General features: G+C 44.3%; 1 protein-coding gene across 1 annotated transcript in view; it reads left to right on the top strand.

Annotated features, from left to right (window-relative positions):
* Window positions 1–4,413: 4,413 nt before the first annotated feature.
* LOC114645680 (proline-rich protein 5-like) overlaps window positions 4,414–20,416 on the top strand; it is a 184,390-nt gene continuing 168,387 nt past the window's right edge. Inside the window, exon 1 of the mRNA XM_028793503.2 lies at window positions 4,414–4,926. The gene's annotated coding sequence lies outside the window, so the exon portion shown is untranslated. The remainder of the gene's footprint in view (window positions 4,927–20,416) is intronic.

Genomic DNA, 20,416 nt, shown 5'->3' with positions numbered 1-20,416 from the left:
CAGAAAGGATTTCTCCTGTGCGAAATGGCAGGCAAATGACTGTCAACAAAACGCAGGCACCTGAGAAATAAACTGAAAGGTTACTCACTCAGGATTCTTCTGTCCATACGGTAAAGGTTTTGTTGACCAACACATTCCGATTCCAGGCGTTTGGATTACATCTCGATATACAACAAGCGCAAAGAAAGGTGGCACAGGAAATCGCTTTCTATTCCACATGCTTTATGTGCCCGTGTTCAGCTCGCTCTGTCACCGCAAATGCTGCGTGAACAGCCGCCCTCCGTCACCAGCCGCCGTTCCCTGGATGAATACATGTGGGCGGCTCGTGAGGGATGACTTTCTGTTTTAGAGTTAAACGTTACAAGGGTTAAAGACTAACAGCAGTAATACTCATTCAAAAAAACGAAAAATGAAAGTATTTTTAGTACGTTATTATTTTATTTCAGTTAGTCTTGCCAGCTCTTTTAATAGTTTTGTTTAGTTTTAGTTTGTTCATGTCGGCATTGTTAATTATTTTATTTCCATCCATTCATTCATTATCCAACCCGCTATATCCTAACTACAGGGGTCTGCTGGAGCCAATCCCAGCCAACACAGGGCGCAAGGCAGGAAACAAACCCCGGGCAGGGTGCCAGCCCACTTCAGATGATTTTATTCCAGTTTATGAAAACATTTATCAATAATAGTTTCAGTTTTGATTTTAGTTTTTGTTAACTACAATAACCTTGGACACCAGATTACTAGAACTCCTTTTTTTCATTTAAGGAATGTTGCAAAAGTTAGTCCCCTTATAACAATGCAAAATGCTGAAATACTAATTGACGCTTTTGTTTTCATTCGACTAGATGACTGTAATGCACCCCTAACTGGTCCACCTAAGAAAGATGTCAATCGGCTGCCATTAATGCAGAATGCAGCAGCCAGAATCTTCAGTAGAACAAGAAAATCTGAGCACATCATACCAGTCTTAGCGTCGTTACACTGGCTGCCAGGCTCATTTAGAATTGACTTTAAAATACCTTCTTCTTCTTCTTTCGGCTGCTCCCATTAGGGATTGCCACAGCGGATCATCCAAAATTGTATTTCCACATATTGATTTGGCAAAATTTTACACCGGACGCCCTTCCTGATGTAACCCTCCCCATTTATCCGGGCTTGGGACCGGCACAAAGAAACACACTGGTTTGTGCATACCCCTGTGGCTGGGTTGACTTTAAAATGCCACTAATGGTGTTTAATTCCTTAAATGATCTCACTCCTTCTTATATTTTGGAGTGCCTGGCCCCCTACATTCCAAGTCATAGTCTTAGATCTTTAAATGGTGGTCTGCTTTTTTTTGCTCTTATGCCCCAAAACTCAGGCATACTTCACCAGCTGAGATATGCCAGTCTAATACTGTGGAACATTTAAACAAACTGTTAAAAAAACATTTTAATTTGGCCTTTTCATTGCCACATTTTAGTTGTACTCTTGATAGACTGCAATAGACAGAATCATCATATTCTTCAGGGAACCTTTACTCGTCTCCACTTTTCTCTGCTTTCCCTTTACGGTTCTTCTAGGGTGGCATCTTTGTGCCCCCACCACCCGATCAAAGTCTTGTGCAGCCGTCTGTGATGCCCACCAGAGCCACTGCGTCGAGTCCTTTCAGACGTGGGCCTGGAAACAATGAGGAATGATTTAAGCACATTTATGTTAGGTAGAATGAGCAGTGGGGTCTGGGTGGTCTTTTGGCCTTGGAACCCCTGCAGATTTTGTATTTTTCTCCAGTTTAACTGAAGTTTGTTTGGTTTTTTTTTCTGTCCTCACCAAACTCACCTGGAGAGACTTTGTTTATGATATTCTATATAAGGACGCTACTCTTCTACTAATTAAATTAAATTACAGGTGGATTACATCCTATGTAGAAGAGTCAATCTGAAGGAGATTGAAGACTGCCAAGTGGTGGCAGGGGAAAGTGTAGTTAAGCAGCTTAGGATGGTGGTCTGTAGGATGACATTGGAGATCAAGAAGAGGAAGAGAGTGAGGGCAGAGCCAACGATCAAATGGTGGAAGTTGAAAGAGGAAGACTGCAAGGCTGACACAGGCACTGGGTGGTAGTGAAGAGTTACCAGACAGCTGGGCAACTACAGCAGAAGTAGTAAGGGTGACAGCAAGAAGGGTGCTTGGCGTGACATCTGGACAGAGGAAGGAGGAAAAGGAAACCTGGGGGTGGAATGAGGAAATACAGGAAAGTATACAGAGGAAGAGGATGGCAAAGAAGAGGTGGAATAATCGGAGAGATGCAGAAAGTAGACAAGAGTACAAGGAGATAAGGTGCAAGGTGAACAGAGAGGTGGCAAAGGCTAAAGAAAAGACATATGATGAATTGTATGAGAGGTTGGACACTAAGGAGGGAGAAAAGGACCTTTGGGCTAAACAGTGGGACCAAGTTGGGAAAGATGTGCAGCAGGTTAGGGTGATGAAGGATAAAGATGGAAGAAAGAGCACCACAGATGTGATGTTTGCTCTGAGGGCGTTGATGGAGAAGTATAGAGAAGGCCAGAAGGAATTACACTGTGTCTTTGTGGACTTGGAGAAAGCATATGACAGGATGCCTCGAGAGGAGCTGTGGTATTGTATGAGGAAGTCGGGAGTGGCAGAGAAGTACGTAAGAGTTGTACAGAATATGTACGAGGGAAGTGTGACCGTGGTGAGGTCTGTGGTAGGAGTGACAGAGGTGGAATTACATCAGGGATCGGCTCTGAGCCCTTTCTTATCTGCAATGATGATGGACAGGTTGACAGGCGAGATTAGACAGGAGTCCCCGTGGACTATGATGTTTGCTGATGACATTGTGATCTGTAGCGAGAGTAGGGAGCAAGTTGAGGAGACCGTGGAGAGGTGGAGATATGCTCTAGAGAGGAGAGGAATGAAGGTCAGTAGGAACAAGACAGAATACATGTGTGTGAATGAGAGGGAGGTCAGTGGAATGGTGAGGATGCAGGGAGTAGAGTTGGTGAAGGCGGATGAGTTTAAATACTTGGGATCAACAGTACAGAGTAACAGGGACTGTGGAAGAGAGGTGAAGAAGAGAGTGCAGGCAGAGGTGAATGGGAGGAGAAGAGTGTCAGGAGTAATTTGTGACAGACGGGTATCAGACGGAGACGGTTGTACTGACCAAAAAGCAGGAGACAGAGCCGGAGGTGGCAGAGTTAAAGATGCTAAGATTTGCATTGGGTGTGATGAGGATGGACAGGATTAGAAATGAGGACATTAGAGGGTTTGGTCAAGTTGGACGGTTGGGAAACAAAGTCAGAGAGGCGAGATTGCGTTGGTTTGGACATGTGCAGAGGAGAGATGCTGTGTATATTGGGAGAAGGGTGCTAAGGATAGAGCTGCCAGGGAAGAGGAGAAGAGGACATTTATGGATGTGGTGACAGAAGACATGCAGGTGATGGGTGTGACAGAGCAAGATGAGGAGGACAGGAAGAGATGGAAGAAGATGATCTGCTGTGGCAACCCCTAACTGGAGCCGCCAAAAGAGGAAGAAGACTCTTCTACTAATTAAATATCTATGTTTTATAAGATTGTAAGGATTTATTTTTATTTATTTATTTTTCCTTTGCTACATTTTCATTATTTTTTTTTCTCTTCTTACATCTTTCTCTTTCACATCTTAAGCTACAGCTGTACAATGGCTGACCCTGTGCTCTGACATCCAAAGGTCGTGCAAAAGGATAAATTTCCCCTCGCCGATTATTAAAGTCTATCAAATGAAAACACTTGGACCAAAAATTTTTTATTTGAAAATGTGTGATAGAAATAAATGTTATTGTTGCTACTTAGCAGTACTTTGGTTTTACCCTCACGTCCCAAGGGGTGCAGATCCATCTGATCATTGTTAACTTTAACCTGACCTGGCATGTTTGGGGGTAGCAGATGGTAAGGGGGGCATCTGAAATAACTAGGGGGAGGGCATGGCATATAACATACCCAACATACCAGGGTGGGTGAAGGGAGCCTCCACATGATAATTGGATGGGGGTGGGGCTTGGCCCAGCTAATTGATCCCCTGGAGCCGAGCCTGTGAAGGTAGGCCCGGATATCGTCTGGTGACATAGCATCCAGTCCAGGGTTGGTTCCTACCTTTTGTAACCCAGGAATTGGATTGAGTGGGTATGGTATTAGGGTGGGCAACTGAAGATTTAAAAAAAAAAACTTAAGGTGAAATGAATACCAATTATTCTCAAACTTTTTTCCCCTTAAACGGAATGCCCCAAGATATCACTCTCACATACATTATCGTTACAACCGCATAAAGCGTCGCAGGTATTGATCCCCAAATGCACTGTGCGGTTAACAGGCGGCTTTAATGAAATGCAAATCCTCGGACATTTCGCCGCGACGGGGGAGGGCGAGTAGATGCGCCGCGCCGCCTGACGATGCTTTGCAGAATTTGATTAAACATTAGCTACCCAAGCCCGTCCCATGACGAGCGATTATCTTTCTTTCCTTTTTTTCTGCATTTGTCTCAGTGTGCTGACACGCAGAGGTTCCTGGCACTCATTCAGAGCGGCAGCGGCAGCGGCAGCAGCAGCCGGGCTCGGGTAAGCGCTGCGCGCCGCACTTCCTCAACTTGGACCCTCCAGTCGCTTGCGGAGCAGCACGCCGCGTGGGCGCTCGGGCTGCCTGCCTTGTGAGACGTCTTCCTCTCTGGCTTTGTGGCGCTCCTGCAAAAAGTCCGGCACAAATTGTGTGAAATTCCGTCTGGCGGGTGTTACATTTTACCGGACGGTGGTGAACTTGAGGTTTGGTTCGAAGGAGAGGAGGAGAAGAGAAGACAAGAGAAGGAGGAGGAGGAGGCGGCAACGGCGGAGAAGTGAAAGTGCGCGCCGGCTTTAGGAGGAAGCACGTATGGTGGCCACTATCAAAAGCGGACAGCAGGTAAGGGATGGCTTTAAAGTTGTTGCTTTTAATTGCAGTCTCGCAGATCGCTTGATTTAAACATAAGCCCGGTCGCTCCTTATCATTCTTTGTTTTTTTTTCCGATCGGTTTGCATTTTAACGCTTTAGCGAAGCTCGCCTTTTGTGAGAGGCTGTGACTTGGGATCCAGACGATCGGCGGGATGGAAATCCGCTTTTCTTTCTAAGTGGGAGCTACAATATCGGGGGGTGGGGTAAAAAGCTGGCAACTTTTCGGCGTAGAAGTCGTACCGATGCTCACTTGTGCGCTTAGCGGCTTCCATCTCACGGTTCGCTTTGTGTCTGCTAGTCTCGTTTAGTCTGGCCGGTACTTTTTTTTTTGTTATTTTTTCCCAACCTGTGTTTTTCCATATAGGAAGCCAATCGAAAAGGCAAACGTGGTGGTGGTGGGGGGTTGTGATTCTTGGACGGGACACTTTTAACACACTCATTTACTCTCATACGCAACCCAGAGCCCATTTAGGCAGAAGGAGAACTTGACAGCAACAAGCTGGGGGGACTGAAGCGCTGTGACGCCTCGCCATGCCTCCCAGGGCTGCTCGTGTTTAAAGGTCGCCTATCCGAACTTCTCAAGCATTTGAATTTGTGCTGAGATTCCTGTAATCCTTCATTCTGTCATTTGCAGGCAGGTAGTGTGGCGTAGTGGTTAAGGGTTTGGACTTAAAACCCTGAGGTTTGCGGTGTAAATCCTGTTACTGGCACGGTGTGACCATGAGCAACTCACTTCACCTGCCCCTGCTCCATTTGAAAAGAGAACTGTAACTAATTGTATCTCTTAAGTGTTGCAGCTCACGCGTAATAAAAGTGTCAGCCAAGTAATATAATAATGATTTACATTTTTAACTTTCCTGACCTGATTTAAATACCTAAAGTACTTACGGTGGTTGACATTGCAGCCTCACATCCTCTAGGGCAGGGGTGGGCAATGTCAGGCCTGGAGGGCCTCAGTATCTGCAGGTTTTTGTTCCAACCCAGTTTCTTAATGAGCTGTCAATAGTTGCTGATGAAGCCCTTATTGCTTAAGTGACATTTTGATGCTTCATTTTGGTGGTCTCGCGTGCAAAGGTTCCCCACCCTTATTTCAATCTTAAACTGCTGCATTCACTGTTGTAATGGCTCTTTATTAGCAATAAGATGTAAAAGACAAAGCAGCCAGCAGTTCTCCATCTCGCTTGTTTCGATGTACATTTGTGTGTGTTCATCATGCACTGTCTGATTTAATAAAACACCTAAAATGATCCGTTTTAGGCTTCAAATCGTTTGGATGACATCCTTGGAAAGGAAAAAAATCTACGATATAAGAACCTTACATTGCTGACTAACCGGCCATAGAATTAAAATAAGGTCTGAGACTGGCAAGGATTGGCTTATAATTAAACAATTAGGTTGGAACAAAAACCTGCAGCCACTGCGACCCTCCAGGACTGACACTGCCCACCCCTGCTCTAGGACCTGTGCGTGTTCTCCCTGTGCATCTTTAAGTTGCCTCCATCATTTCAGTTTCTTTTATGTATAACACTGTTCTGGTAACCAGTAGCTCTACATTGACCCAGTATGGACAGACTGGACACACACATACAGGGGTTGATCTCAGACTTGGGCCCGTTAATAGGGTCCTTGTGACTGTGTACTGGTAAACCAGAGTGGGAGTGATGGGAATGGGGGACACAAAGTTTCAATTGTTTATTTATTTTCCAATTCGGAATGCCAGCAGTCTTAACATAAAGAGTTGTTTAATGGCACATTATGGTTCTTCACTATATTATGGTTATTATATTAAGCACCATTGTATTCTTTGCATAATGAAGTTGCTTCTTTGTGCTTTGAAAAACTTCCTAATATGTGGAAAAAAACTGAAATCTTTAATGTATGGTAGGCTACCTAGCAGTGGACTAATAGATGTAGGATATCTGTTTTTAACCTGAGTTACTGGACATATACATCGAGAGTCCTTTTAAAGTTATGACCCATTGGTATTTCACAAATCTGGTATCATCTATTCATATTGTTATGGATCTAAATAAATAGGAAAATCTGTTAGCCAAAAATGGTTCCCCTATGGCATCGGTCTGACAAACCACTTAGGGACCTTTTAGTTTTAAGAGGGTGGCATCGTATTCTGGGAGTGTTCATTCAACCCAGGAAGGCAAGCCAATCCATCACAGGGCTCACTCACAGTATTCTCCATCAACGCCGTCCGTTTTCTAAAATAAAAATGTCGAACCCTTAGTCGTGTGCTTAGCGTTCTGACTTGCATTGCACAGTTCAGTTTGCGTGTGCTTGTCACTTTTATTCCTAGTAGTGCGACCAGCAGAGCTAAATTTAATTTAGGATTGTGAGGCCCCGGAGCTTATCCTGGCACACAGACTGGACACACTCGTACAGGGGCCGATTCCAGCCTTGGATCCATTAATAGGGTCCTCATGACTGTGACCTGGATTAGCAGGGGTGATTGAGGGGGCTGACCCAAAATTTTTGAACTCTTTATTAGTTCTCCAAGTCCACTATTTCCCATTTACAGATGGGGTGGGATGTCATTTCATTGCATACAACTGTGCCTACTCAAGTAAAATATTCCAGTCAACCAATTTCTTGAGAATTTGGAAGACCACTGGAGAACCCAAAGAAAAAACCCTCACAGACACAAAGCTAGGAATCCTGGACCTGGATGTGAATCCAGGAGTCTGGAGCTCTCATACTGCAGTACCTGTTTAACAGCTGATCACCTTTTATTTTATATAGTGCCTTTCATGGCAGTCAATATCACAGGCTCATTTTTTAAACTAACCGCCACCTTTTTAACAGGTGATGGGTCTTTACATTATATAGCGCCTTTCATGGCAGCCAGCATCGCAGGGTCAATTTTAAAGCTAACCCACTGCACCACCTGTTTAACAACTGATCACCCCTTATGTTATATAGTGCCTTTCATGGCAGTCAATATCACAGGGTCATTTTTGAAGCTAACCCGCCACTTTTTTAACAGCTGATAGCTCTTTACATTATATAGTGCCTTTCATGGCAGCCAGCATCACAGGGTCAATTTTAAAGCTAACCACTGCACTACCTGACTGAACAGCCCTTATGTTATATAGTGCCTTTCATGGCAGTCAGCATCGTAGGGTCATTTTTGAAGCTAACTCACTGCACCACCTGTTTAGCAAGTGATCACCCTTTATGTTATATAGTGCCTTTCATGGCAGCCAGCATCGCAGGCTCAATTTTAAAGCTAACCCATTGCACCACCTTTTTAACAGCTGATAGGTCTTTACATTATATAGTTCCTTTCATGGCAGCCAGCATCATAGTCATTTTTGAAGGTAACCCACTGCACCACCTGTTTAACAACTGATTACTCCTTATGTTATATAGTGCCTTTCATGGCAGTCAATATCACAGGGTCATTTTTGAAGCTAACTGGCCACCTTTTTAACAGCTGATAGCTCTTTACATTATATAGTGCCTTTCATGGCAGCCAGCATCACAGGGTCAATTTTAAAGCTAACCACTGCACTACCTGACTGATCAGCCCTTATGTTATATAGTGCCTTTCATGGCAGTCAGCATCGTAGGGTCATTTTTGAAGCTAACTCACTGCACCACCTGTTTAACAAGTGACCACCCTTTATGTTATATCGTGCCTTTCAGGACAGTTGGCATTACTGGGTATTTTTTAAAGCTAAGTCACTGCACCACTTGTCTAACAACTGATTAGTCTTTATGTTATACAGTGCCTTTCAAGGCAACCAGCATCACAGGGTCATTTTTATAGCTAACCACTGCACTACCTGTTTAACAGCTGATCACCCTTTATGTTATATAGTGCCTTTCAGGACAGTTGGAACTACAGCGTAATTTTTAAATCTAACCACTGCCCAACCTTTATGATCGATCTTTATGTCATTTTAACAACCCGAACTGAAGGAACAGGCAGATGAAACTCCGCAAGTCGTGACGCTACATCATATAACCCTTGAAGACAGCCAGCATCACAGGTTGAATTATAAAGCTAACCACTGCCCCACCTGCTTAACAGCCAATTAGTCTTTATGTTATTGTAACAACCCGAGCTGAAAGAACAGGCAGATGAAACTCCGCAAGTCGAGATGCTGCAGTATATAGCACCCTTCAAGGCAGTGAGCATGACGGGGTAATTTTGAAGCTAACCACTGCACCACTTTATTAACAACTAATCAGTCTTTATGGTATATAGTGCCTTTTACGGCAATTCAGCATCACTGAGTAATTTTTAAATCAAACTACCGCATGGCCTGTTTGATCGGTCCTTATGTTATTGTAACAACCCGTGCTGAACGAGCAGGCGGATGAATCTCCGCAGGTCGAAATGCCACATTATACCGCGCAACTGCAAGCAGGTCCTCCAACTTAAAGTGAAATCTTAAGGGTTGGTGGCAGGATTGGCACTCTAGACACCGTAACAAAAAAAAAAAAAAAACACTCCCATTGTTCCAGTGTGGTGCTGAGGTGTCTGTCACCCGCTGCACTCAGGTCCCAATCCAGGTGGTTCGTGTGGTGGATGTGGCAACATGCAATCTGCGCATGCTCCTAGCCTTGAAGACCGTCCGCATCACAGGGTAATTTTTAAAGCTGCCCCACCTGTTTAGCAACTGATCATTCTTTGTTATATAGTGCCTTTCACGGCAGTCAGCATCACCTGGTATTTCTTGTAGCTAACCGCTGCACCATCTGTTTAACAACTGATCATTCTTTATGTTATATAGTGCCTTTCACGGCAGTCAGTATCACTGGGTAATTTTTAAAGCTAACCCACTGCACCACCAGTTTAACAACTCATCGGTCTGTATGTTATATAGTGCCTTTCATTAACCCAGCATCTCCTGGTAATTTTTAAACTAACCACTGCACCACCTGTTTAACAAATATTCAGTCTTTATGTTATATAGTGCCTTTCATGGCACTCAGCATCACAGGGTGATTTTCAAAGCAAACCCCAAAACAGTGCAACGCTCCTTATTCTTTTAACGAGTACTAGTTGGTTGCATTAGGAAATAACAACCGCGTGTCAATTACTGGATTTTCACATATGACTTAATTTCTCGTAAGAACAATTGGTACAAAGGTGGGACGTGAGCTGTGAGGCCGGGGCGCTAACCACACATCGCCGGCTTAGTGGCCGGTATGAATTACTGTAAGGACTCCGTGCTTTAATTCGGCACACAAAGCGGGTTCGAGCTGAGAGACGATCCGAGGGTCTCCATCTGGCGTGTGGTCACATGAGACGTAAACATGTCCTAAAGTCATCCCCGACAGTCGGTACCTTTCCTCAGCTCCCCCATCCGCCGTCCTCCGTGATGTTTGGCACCCTCCGCCCTGCTCGCGCTTTCATCGGCCAGCTCTGCATTCGAAACGTCTTGCGGTCTTCTGTTTTCACATCCTGTTCATAAAGTTTACCAGAAGCCGAGCGGCTGCTCCCGTTTGCAAGTGCGCTGCTGCTGCTCCTCTGTGGCTGCGCCAACCAGGCGAAGGAGGCGGGCCTGTGGGCGGGGCTTGCTCAGCCACTGACCCTTGAGCCCGTGACACCCCCACCCCCGTCATCCACTGCAGGGACATGAAGATGGGGCACTTTTCAGTAGGCGTGGGCTCGTCCCAGTGGCAGTCATTACCCCCTGAGAGTTGGTGCTGCCAGTTTGCTCCTCTAGTACCCTGTGAGGTGGCATTGGTGAATTATAAGAAATTTAAATCCCACTTCCCCCCACACCTCCTATTGTGTTTTGGGTTTTAGGAAGGACAATTACATCCATCTTCCATAATTGCCAGTTCAGTTACTGTTACGGGAAGTTGAAACTTTTGCTGGCACATGGGATGCCGGTCACAGGTGGCCAGTTTCATCATCACTTCTCTGAAGCCGATTCAGAGTGCCTGGTAGCATTCTGCCCTGGAGGGCATGCCAATCCATCACTGGGCATCCCCTCATACAGGGGAAAATGATCTGCTTGTCCCAAGTCTTTTGTAAAACTGCTAAATTCAATTTAGGATTGTGAGGGCCAAGACTTCACTCTGGCAGAATCGGGCACAAGGCTGGAACCAACCCAGGATGAGGTGCCTGTCCACCTCTGGGCACTTTCTCACATGCAACTTGTCTTATTATTGCGTAAACTCTTTATAAGTTGAATTCTTAGTTGCTGTAAGTGAACACGTGAATAATGATGAGCTTCACATTTCCAACAGGGGCGTTTCTTAAATTGTGATGGTAGCCCACTTTACGGGTGTGTAGGTAGAAAGGAATAGTGTGTGTGGGGGGGTCCCCCCTTAGTTTTCTTGGGGTTTTGAGTTTGCAGATATGTTTATTCTTGGCGGGGTTGGGTTAATAAAAAAAAAATTGCCAAAAAGATTAGGGTCTTGGCAAAATATATCAGGGGCTCAAGTCTCTAAAGGCCTTCACCCCCAGATGCCACTGACTTCTAAAATGGTGAAAGCAAACATGAAGAACGATCTCTAATGCTCTGTTTTAATACCACGCCGCTTCATTTGTGTATCTAGGAAAAGCTTGGGTTTGCTGCTGGAAGAAGCCAGCAGGGGGCGCTCACCCTGTGGTCTGAGCGTGGATCCCAATGCCCCCAAGTGCAGTAAAAAGTGGTGCCGTCCAACAGATGAGATGTGACACTCAGTGGTCATTAAAGATCCCTGGGCATCCTTCAGAAAGAGTGGGGTGCACCCTGACATCCTGGCTAAATTGCCCACCACGGCCCCCTAATCATCCCCTGTCTCTAACTGGCTAACTAATCGCTGGCATCGCATCATCCAGGTGGGTGCTACACATTGGTGGTGGTTAAAGTGCCCCCCCCCCCCCAGTATGTAAAGCACTTTGAGTAGGTTAGAAAAGCCCTATATAAATCTAATTGTATTATTAATCTTATTGATAGTACACTTTATTATATTTGAAAGGAATGGCATGGTGGCACAGTGGGTATTGCTTCTGCCTCGTTACTCTGGGGACGTGGGTTCAAATCGCTACTCTCTTACCCTTTGTGGCCCCTTCTGCCCCAGATTTGACACGGGGGACTCTGGTCTCTTTAATCTTGTAAACACCCCTACTCACTCATATGGCGGCAGTTAACCCAACCACATATCCAAAATCAGGGCTCTAATGGGACAGGGGACTACCCTGGATGGAGTGTCATTTGTATTCAGTTTAGAGAAATTAAAAGGCCCATCGTGGACCTTAATTTACATTTACATTTATTAATTATCCAAAGCGACTTACGACATTTGAGATACAAATTGTTTTGTTTGTCCAATTGGAGCACAGGAGGGTGAAGTGACTTGCTCAGGGTCACACAGTGTCAGTGTGTGTGTGTGTGTGGGGGGGGGGGGATTTGAACCGACATCCTCAGGGTTTGATGTCCAAAGCCTTAAGCACTGCGCCACCCTGCCTCTGTGTGTGTGGGGTGGGCACACAAGAAGAGATGAGGTGGGGCTGGCCAATGGCACAAACAGTGTGCCCAGCCTGGAGTTTGAACCCTGTTACGCAGTTCCTCACTCCTACAGTGCCATTTGGCTAGATGCATTGTGCCAGCTAATGCTAGAGTCCTGGGTTCAAATCCTAGCCTGGGCACAACCTGTACAACATTTGCATGTCCTCCCCGAGCTTCCTTTGCTGTTTCTCCTCCTTATTTCAAATGTTAATCTTAAGTTTATTGGTGGCTATGAATTGCTCTGCTATGTGTGAACATGATTCACACATAGTGATGGGGCTGAACTCCTGTCCAGAGCTTGATCCTGCATTATGCCCTACTTGTCCAAAGTAGAGACTGGCACTCTATTGTGATACACTGGTGGTGGGGTAGGGTGGTGTTTTTCGGAGGTTGGGAGCATGCACTGGGGGCGCATTGCCACACCCACCACCCAAAGTACAGATTGACACTATATTGTGATAAACTGGTAGAGATATACACGGGTACTGAAAGGCACTACAAAATGAGAGAAGGAACTAAATAGAAATAAACAGACAATTGTGTCGGCTCTTTTATACCTGTCTGGTTTATACAGCTCCTTTTATCTCCTTTTATGTCGACTGCTCTCTGCATATCTTCCTTATATTGTGCATTTCTCTGTCTACCACATATGTCCAGATGTTGCAGTACCGCTGATGTATTACTGTGATTGCTGTATGTGTTCCTGTTTATGTAACTTCCTGCTGTTTATGTTTGCTACTTTGGCTTATCATTTTATAGACCTGTGACAATACCACTGCTACATCAGAACAAGTGCCACCCAATGCACCCAAGTCAGGCTTTGGGACTAGGACAGATCCCAAGTATACAGGTCCCTGAGCCTGACAAGACATCTGCCCCCCTTCCCCAAACCTTGATGCCAACCAGAACTTACCTAAAGACACATTGAATAAATGTGCATTATTCAACCAAATGCCAGCATCTACTTGCATTAAGAGGACATTAGACATGATCTTTATAGTGACTGAATAGACAGCATATCCTACATGCTTTACACAATAATAATAATAATTAATCTCCGGCTCAGTGGGTTGAATTTTTATGACCCCCCCCCCCCCCTCAAATTTGGGCATCTGTGCTTGGACCCAACAGGCCCATTTGGAGATCCATGTATACTTTGGAACCCAAGATCCAAAGCTTTATGTCATAGAGTTCCCCCATAAATACTATCCACCTTAATAAAAGTGTGTCTGTCTGGTTGTTATGTCTCTGTCATTCCAACATATGGTGCATCACAAATGTAACCATAAAATGTATTGCATTTGCCATTCCAGCAGATGATGCATTACAGACATTTGTAGTAATAAAATGCATTGCATAGATCATTCTAATAGATGGCGTATCAGGAACATTTGTAGCAATTAAATGCATTGCATTTGTCATTCCAACAGATGGCATATCATAAATATTTGTAGTAATTGAATGCATTGCATTTGTCATAAATATTTGTAGTAATTAAATGCATTGCATTTGTCATTGCAACAGATGGCATATCATAAATATTTGTAGTAATTAAATGCATTGCATTTGTCATTCCAACAGATGGTGCATCACAAACACTTCTAGGAATAAAATGCATTGCATTTGTCATTTCAGCACATGTCACATCACAAACATTTATTGCAAAAAAATGCATTGCATTTGTCATTTCAACAGATGGAACCACACAAAAATTTGTATCAATGAAATAAACTGCATTTGTCATTCCAACAAATGGTGTATCAGAAACATTTGTAGAAATAAAATGAAATGCATTTTCATTCCAACAGATGGTGCATCACAAACATTTGTAGTAATTAAATGCATTGCATATATCATTCCGATAGATGCCGTATCAGGAACATTTGTAGTAATGAAATGCATTTCATTTGTCATTCCAACAGATGGTGCATCACAAACACTTCTAGGAATAAAATGCATTGCATTTGTCATTTCAGCAAATGGCGCATCACAAACATTTATAGCAAAAAAAATGCATTGCATTTGTCATTTCAACAGATGGAACAACACGAACATTTGTAGTAATGAAATGAACTGCATTTGTCATTCCAACAGATGGTGCATCACAAACATTTGTAGTAATAAAATGCATCGCATTTGTCATTTCAGCAGATGGAACAACACGAACATTTGTAGTAATGAAATGAAATGCATTTGTCATTCCAACAGATGGTGCATCACAAACATTTGTAGTAATAAAATGCATCGCATTTGTCATTTCAGCAGATGGCGCATCACAAACATTTGTAGTAATAAAATGCATTGGATATATCATTCCGATAGATGCCGTATCAGGAACATTTGTAGTAATGAAATGAATTGCATTTGTCATTCCAACAGATGGTACATCAGAAACATTTGTAGGAATAAGATGCATCACATTTGTCATTTCAGCAGATGGCGCATCACAAACATTTATAGCAAAAAAAAATGCATTGCATTTGTCATTTCAACAGATGGAACAACACAAACATTTGTAGTAATGAAATGAACTGCATTTGTCATTCCAATAAATGGTGCATCAGAAACATTTGTAGCAATAAAATGAAATGCATTTGTCATTCCAACAGGTGGCACATCAGAAATATTTGTAGCAATGCATGCATTTTAGTACTGCAAATGTTTGTGATGCAGCATCTGTTGGAATGGCAAACACAATGAATTTTATGACTACTGTACATGTACTGTCATACAAACTGTTATCCCACGACAACCAACTAGATGGACAACCTCACAAGCATGAAGCCGAAAACAGGAGCCATTTCATTGACAACGAATGAAAATAAGGACACTGCCGCACATACCATAGCGGGAGTTCAGCCCCTGAGCAGCTCGCAAGCCCTGTAGCCCATCACCTTGCCAGACCATCTCCATGGTACAATAGGCATGGCATGAGCTTAAAGAGAACCTTTCAGAAGAACTCTGGCATGGTAAGCAGATAAAAGAAGCTCATGAACCACCTTTCTCCAAGGACCAGAGGTCCGAGTGTTTCCTAGCAATGAAAAATAATGATGGCATATAGTAATAGGAGACTTGCAATAGTGCCAACAAGTCAAAATATAGTAAAAAACAGAAAGCGACATTGGGAAAGCTCCAGATGGGCAGTGACCAAATTGAGCCCAACTCTCAGAGCTGTGCAGCGGCAGCCCTAACCACTGTGCCACCCGTATATGTGTTCATTGTAAAAATCTGAAGCTCTTTCCTATTTATTCTTTACTAAAAGCATTTGCAAGTGTGAATGAGTGTGCCCAGTGACTGCCTGGCATCCCATCCAGAGCTGGGTCCATCCTGCCTTTGTCTGACGCTGCCGGGATTTGGAATCAGCAAGATATAATCATACAGCTCGCTGCGATGGGCTGGCCTCCTGTCCAGGTGGTCTTCCTGCCTTGCGTCCTATGATTGCTGCCCTGCAACTCTGCCCTGGACAAGTGGGTTAGGAAGATGGCCGGATAGATGGAAATTGAACAAATGAATGAAAGAATGGATGGATGAAAGCCCTGCCTCTGTGAAATCAAATGGAAGTTTTCTCAAAGGCATTAATCTCGGCAGAGACATTTTGAGATGCCTCATTTTTGACCCTTGGCTAGAACAAGCTGTGCTAAAAAGTGGCACCTGGGTGGGGACCTTGAGATGTCGATGTGATATCAGGAGGGTGGGAATGGACAAGCTGTGTCGAGCTGGCGGAGCTCTCCTTATCAAACCTTTTACTTCCCGCTTATTGAGTCCTGTGGGCTGTTTGTGTGTGTGTGGCCAAGTGGCACAAGGCCTTGGCTGCCAGTTAAGTCATACAGGCCGTCTTAACTGCATCATAGGCCCCCCGGGCAGAGTAGTGCACTGAGGCCCCTTTTAAAACAGCAAAACTAAAACATACCTGGGCATCAGAAACCTCGTGGCTCCTGGGACCCCCCCGGCCAGTGCCCATACGTTAAGCCGGCCCTGAAACGCTACACATGGCCAGCCTGCAATTGTCGAAAACTTCATGAAGTGCCCCAGCATAGTGTCCCTTATAGAAATGCTCTTTATAAAATAAAAATCAGAGGTTCAGTCCAACCTGGGCTTCAGTGTGTCACTTTGAGTAAGTCGCTTAACCTTCCAGACAGTTGTATTAGAGCAACTGTGTTTTTAGGTGAAGGTTCAAGTCCCATCACTCTGACTGTACCCCAATGTGAAAAAGAGAAATACCGGCATTGTAGCTCTAAAGCACCAGGGGATAGCAAACAATATAAAGGAAAGCCGAAAGGCTCAATCCCACCGCTGACACACCTTGTGACCCTGAGAGAGACACTTAACCAAATATTAAAAACACAGATGGTGTCACTCTGCAGTGCTTTGGGATGGAAGTTTGAAAAGAAAGTCACTATATAAAAATAAAGGTCACCTGACCCTGACTGGAGCATCATACTGTATATGTAAACACCACTGTAGAAAGGCACTATATGAACTAGAGGTCACCTGACCCTGACTGACACGTGTGTACTTGTAGTATCATACTCCGCATGTAAAGCATCACTGTAAGGCTGAAAGGCACTATATAAAAATAAAGGTCACCTGACTCTGACTGGAGCATCATACTGTATATGTAAAGCACCACTGTAGAAAGGCACTATATGAAATAGAGGTCACCACACCCTGACTATAGTATCAGTACTGTATGTATGTATGTATATATGTGTGTGTGTGTGTGATATATATTTTTATATATATTATATATATTTTTAAAAACCAACTACCACAGACTCACTCATCACGAAATCTCCCGAACCATGAGAACTTGAAATTTGGAAGATAGTTTACCTTTGGCCCATAGGTGCTTGCTAAGAAACGGTTGGTCCAAGCACGACATTTCTCATAGTTTTTTAGACCCGTTTGTGTGTCTGTCCGCCTTTCATGAGAGAACTACTTCACGGATTTAGATTGTTTTTTTTTTTTTTTTCTATAATTTGCTTGAATATTCCGGTTTATTTTGCGACTTCTCTCATCACACTAAGTATCCTGGTTCTCTTGTGGTACCGATTTATTAGCACGAATCCGAGAGAGACTCACTCACGCGTCTGCCTCGGTGCGTAACCTTAACTCTGTTTAGTTAGCGAACGAGAGAATGACTTAACAGATTTAGATCTTTTTTTCTATAATTTGCTTGAACATTCTGGTTGATTTTGCGACTTCTCTTATCACACTAAGAATCATAATTCGCTTGCCGGAGAGATATATTGACACTAATCCGAGACAGAGGCTGAGCACCGAGGGAAGGGGGTAGAGTGACGTCAGGAGTAGGGAGCTGGGCGGGGTGCTCCTCACTGTCCTGTTTCACTAAGCCGCGTGGGATAGCTAGTATATACAGTATATACAGTATATATAATCCAACGTCTGTCTGTCCACTTTTCAACTCCGTAACTGATTTTTTTCTATAATTTGCTTGCACATTCTGTTTGATTTTGCGACTTCTCTCATTGTGCTAAGTATTAAAGTTCGCTTGCGGTTCCGATTTATTTGCATGAATCCGAGAGAGACGCAGTGGGCCGAGGGGAGGGGGACGCGTGACGTCAGGAGTGGGTAGCCAAGCAGGACCCTCCTGTTTCACTTCTACGTGGGCGGAGCTGCGGGGCACGGCTAGTACTGTATATGGAAAGCACCACCATAGAAAGGCGCTATATAAAAATAAAGGTCACCTGACCTTGACTGTAGTGTCATACTGTACACGTAAAGCACCACCGTAGAAACCCACTGTATAAAATGAAGGTCACATTTCGGACATCTTCACCATTCTTCTTGAGTGGTCTGTTAGATTTCCATCATTCCATTTTCTAAGTCTGCTTATTCAAAGAGCATCATGGGCGGTGGGACCCTAACACAGCATGCATGAAGCGTAAAGTAGGTACAGTCCCTATACAGGGCACCAGTCCACCACACACACTGGGGCCAATTTAGAATCGCCAATCCATCTAATCATTAGTTCTTTGGACTGCATGAGGAAGCCCACACGGACACAGGGAGAACATGCAGACTTCCAACAGGACGTGAAGCCCCGTCTCCTTACGAAGCTCCTCTGCACTGCCATTCCACCCCTGCTAGCCTGTAAACATTTTTACAAATAATGTGCTGTAGTTCTGAACTTTTAAATTGCCTTGGAATGGCGCCCCCTTCTGTACAGTGAAGTTGCCGTTCCATCCATCCATCCATTTTCCAACCCGCTGAATCCGAACACAGGGTCACGGGGGGTCTGCTGGAGCCAATCCCAGCCAACACAGGGCACAAGGCAGGAAACAATCCTGGGCAGGGTGCCAACCCACCGCAGGACACACACAAACACACCCACACACCAAGCACACACTAGGGCCAATGTAGAATCGCCAATCCACCTAACCTGCATGTCTTTGGACTGTGGGAGGAAACCAGAGCGCCCGGAGGAAACCCACGCAGACACGGGAAGAACATGCAAACTCCACGCAGGGAGGACCCGGGAATCGAACCCAGGTCCCCAGATCTCCCAACTGCGAGGCAGCAGCGCTACCCACTGCGCCACCGTGCCTCCCTAAGTTGCCGTTCCACATCTGACAAACTGTGTGACTTTAAGGGAGTTACTTAAAGTGCCAATCATCCAGTTGTCAAAAAAAATACATGGAAACAATCTCAGTTTAGCTTACATTGGAATGGTAGTCAGTCGGGAAAGGCGCTATATAAAAACTGAATTTGTACCTCACCGAGTCTAAGTGAGTCATATCAATGACCTGTTACTCACCCATAAAGATATACAGTAGGTGATCAATGCTAGTATATCTCTGTATTTGTAAAGGTGCTAATGTACAATAAATAAAGGTAAAAGGCTCAAATGGACTCACTTGACTTTTGACACTCCCCCTTGTAACAAAATAAAGCTGCACTTTAGCTCTAAACATTTAAAGTGCCTTGGGGTGACGCTCCCTGTTGAAAGGCACTATATACACTCACTGAGCAAATGATTAGGAACATCTGTACCGCTGCTTATCAATAAAATGATCTAATTGACCAATCATGGGGCAGCAGTGCAATGCATACAATTCCACAGACAAAGGTCTGGCGCTTCAGTTAATGTTCACATCAAACACCAGAATGGGGAAAAATGTGAACTTCATGATTCTGATTGTGGCATGATTGTTGGTGCCTGGTGGGCTGGTGTGAGTGTTTCTGTAGCTGCTGGTCTCTTAGGATTTTTACACACAACAGTCTATAGATATTACTGAGAAAGGTGCAAACAAAAAATACAAAAAGACATTTAGTGAGCGTCAGTTCTGTGGACGGAAACACCTTGTCAATGTGAGATGTCCGAGCAGAAGGGCCAGACTGTTTCATGCTGACAGAAAGGCTACGGTAAATCAGATAAACAACTGTGGTGAGCAGAAAAAGAATCGCAGAATGAACAGCACATTGAAACTTAGAGTGGGTGGGCTACAACAGCAGAAGACCACGTCGGGTTCCACCCCCTGTCAGCCAAGAACAGAAAGCTGAGGCTGCAGTGGGCACAGGCTCACCAAAACTGGGCAGCTGATAACTGGAAAAAACATAGCCTGGTGTGATGAATCTTGATTTGTGCTGAGGCACACAGACATGGTGGAGTGAGCAGCATCAGTCCAGACACCCAACCTGCTGGTGGTGGTGCTGTAATGGGGTGGGAACAAAAGAACGAGGAGGTCATTCAGTCCACAAAGCTCGTTGGTTTAGCTAATAGCTAAGTTGTCCCGATATCTCATGCAGAATAAGAACATAAGATATTTGGGGGAATGTTTTCTTGGCACACTTTGGGCCAGTTAATGCCAACCAACCATCACCTTTTGGGGTATTTTTGCTGACCAGGTGCATCCCTTCATGGACTCATCTTCTAATGTCTGCTTCCAGCATGAAAATACAACGGAAAACAAAGAAAAAAGTCGTCTCAGACCAGTGTAGTGAACATGACGATAAGTTCAGTGTTCTTCAGT

This window comes from Erpetoichthys calabaricus, chromosome 2, assembly GCF_900747795.2.
Source record: "Erpetoichthys calabaricus chromosome 2, fErpCal1.3, whole genome shotgun sequence".
Lineage (NCBI taxonomy): Eukaryota > Metazoa > Chordata > Cladistia > Polypteriformes > Polypteridae > Erpetoichthys > Erpetoichthys calabaricus.
The sequence above is the reverse complement of the archived record's forward strand: the minus strand, read 5'-3'. Positions and strand labels throughout refer to the sequence as shown.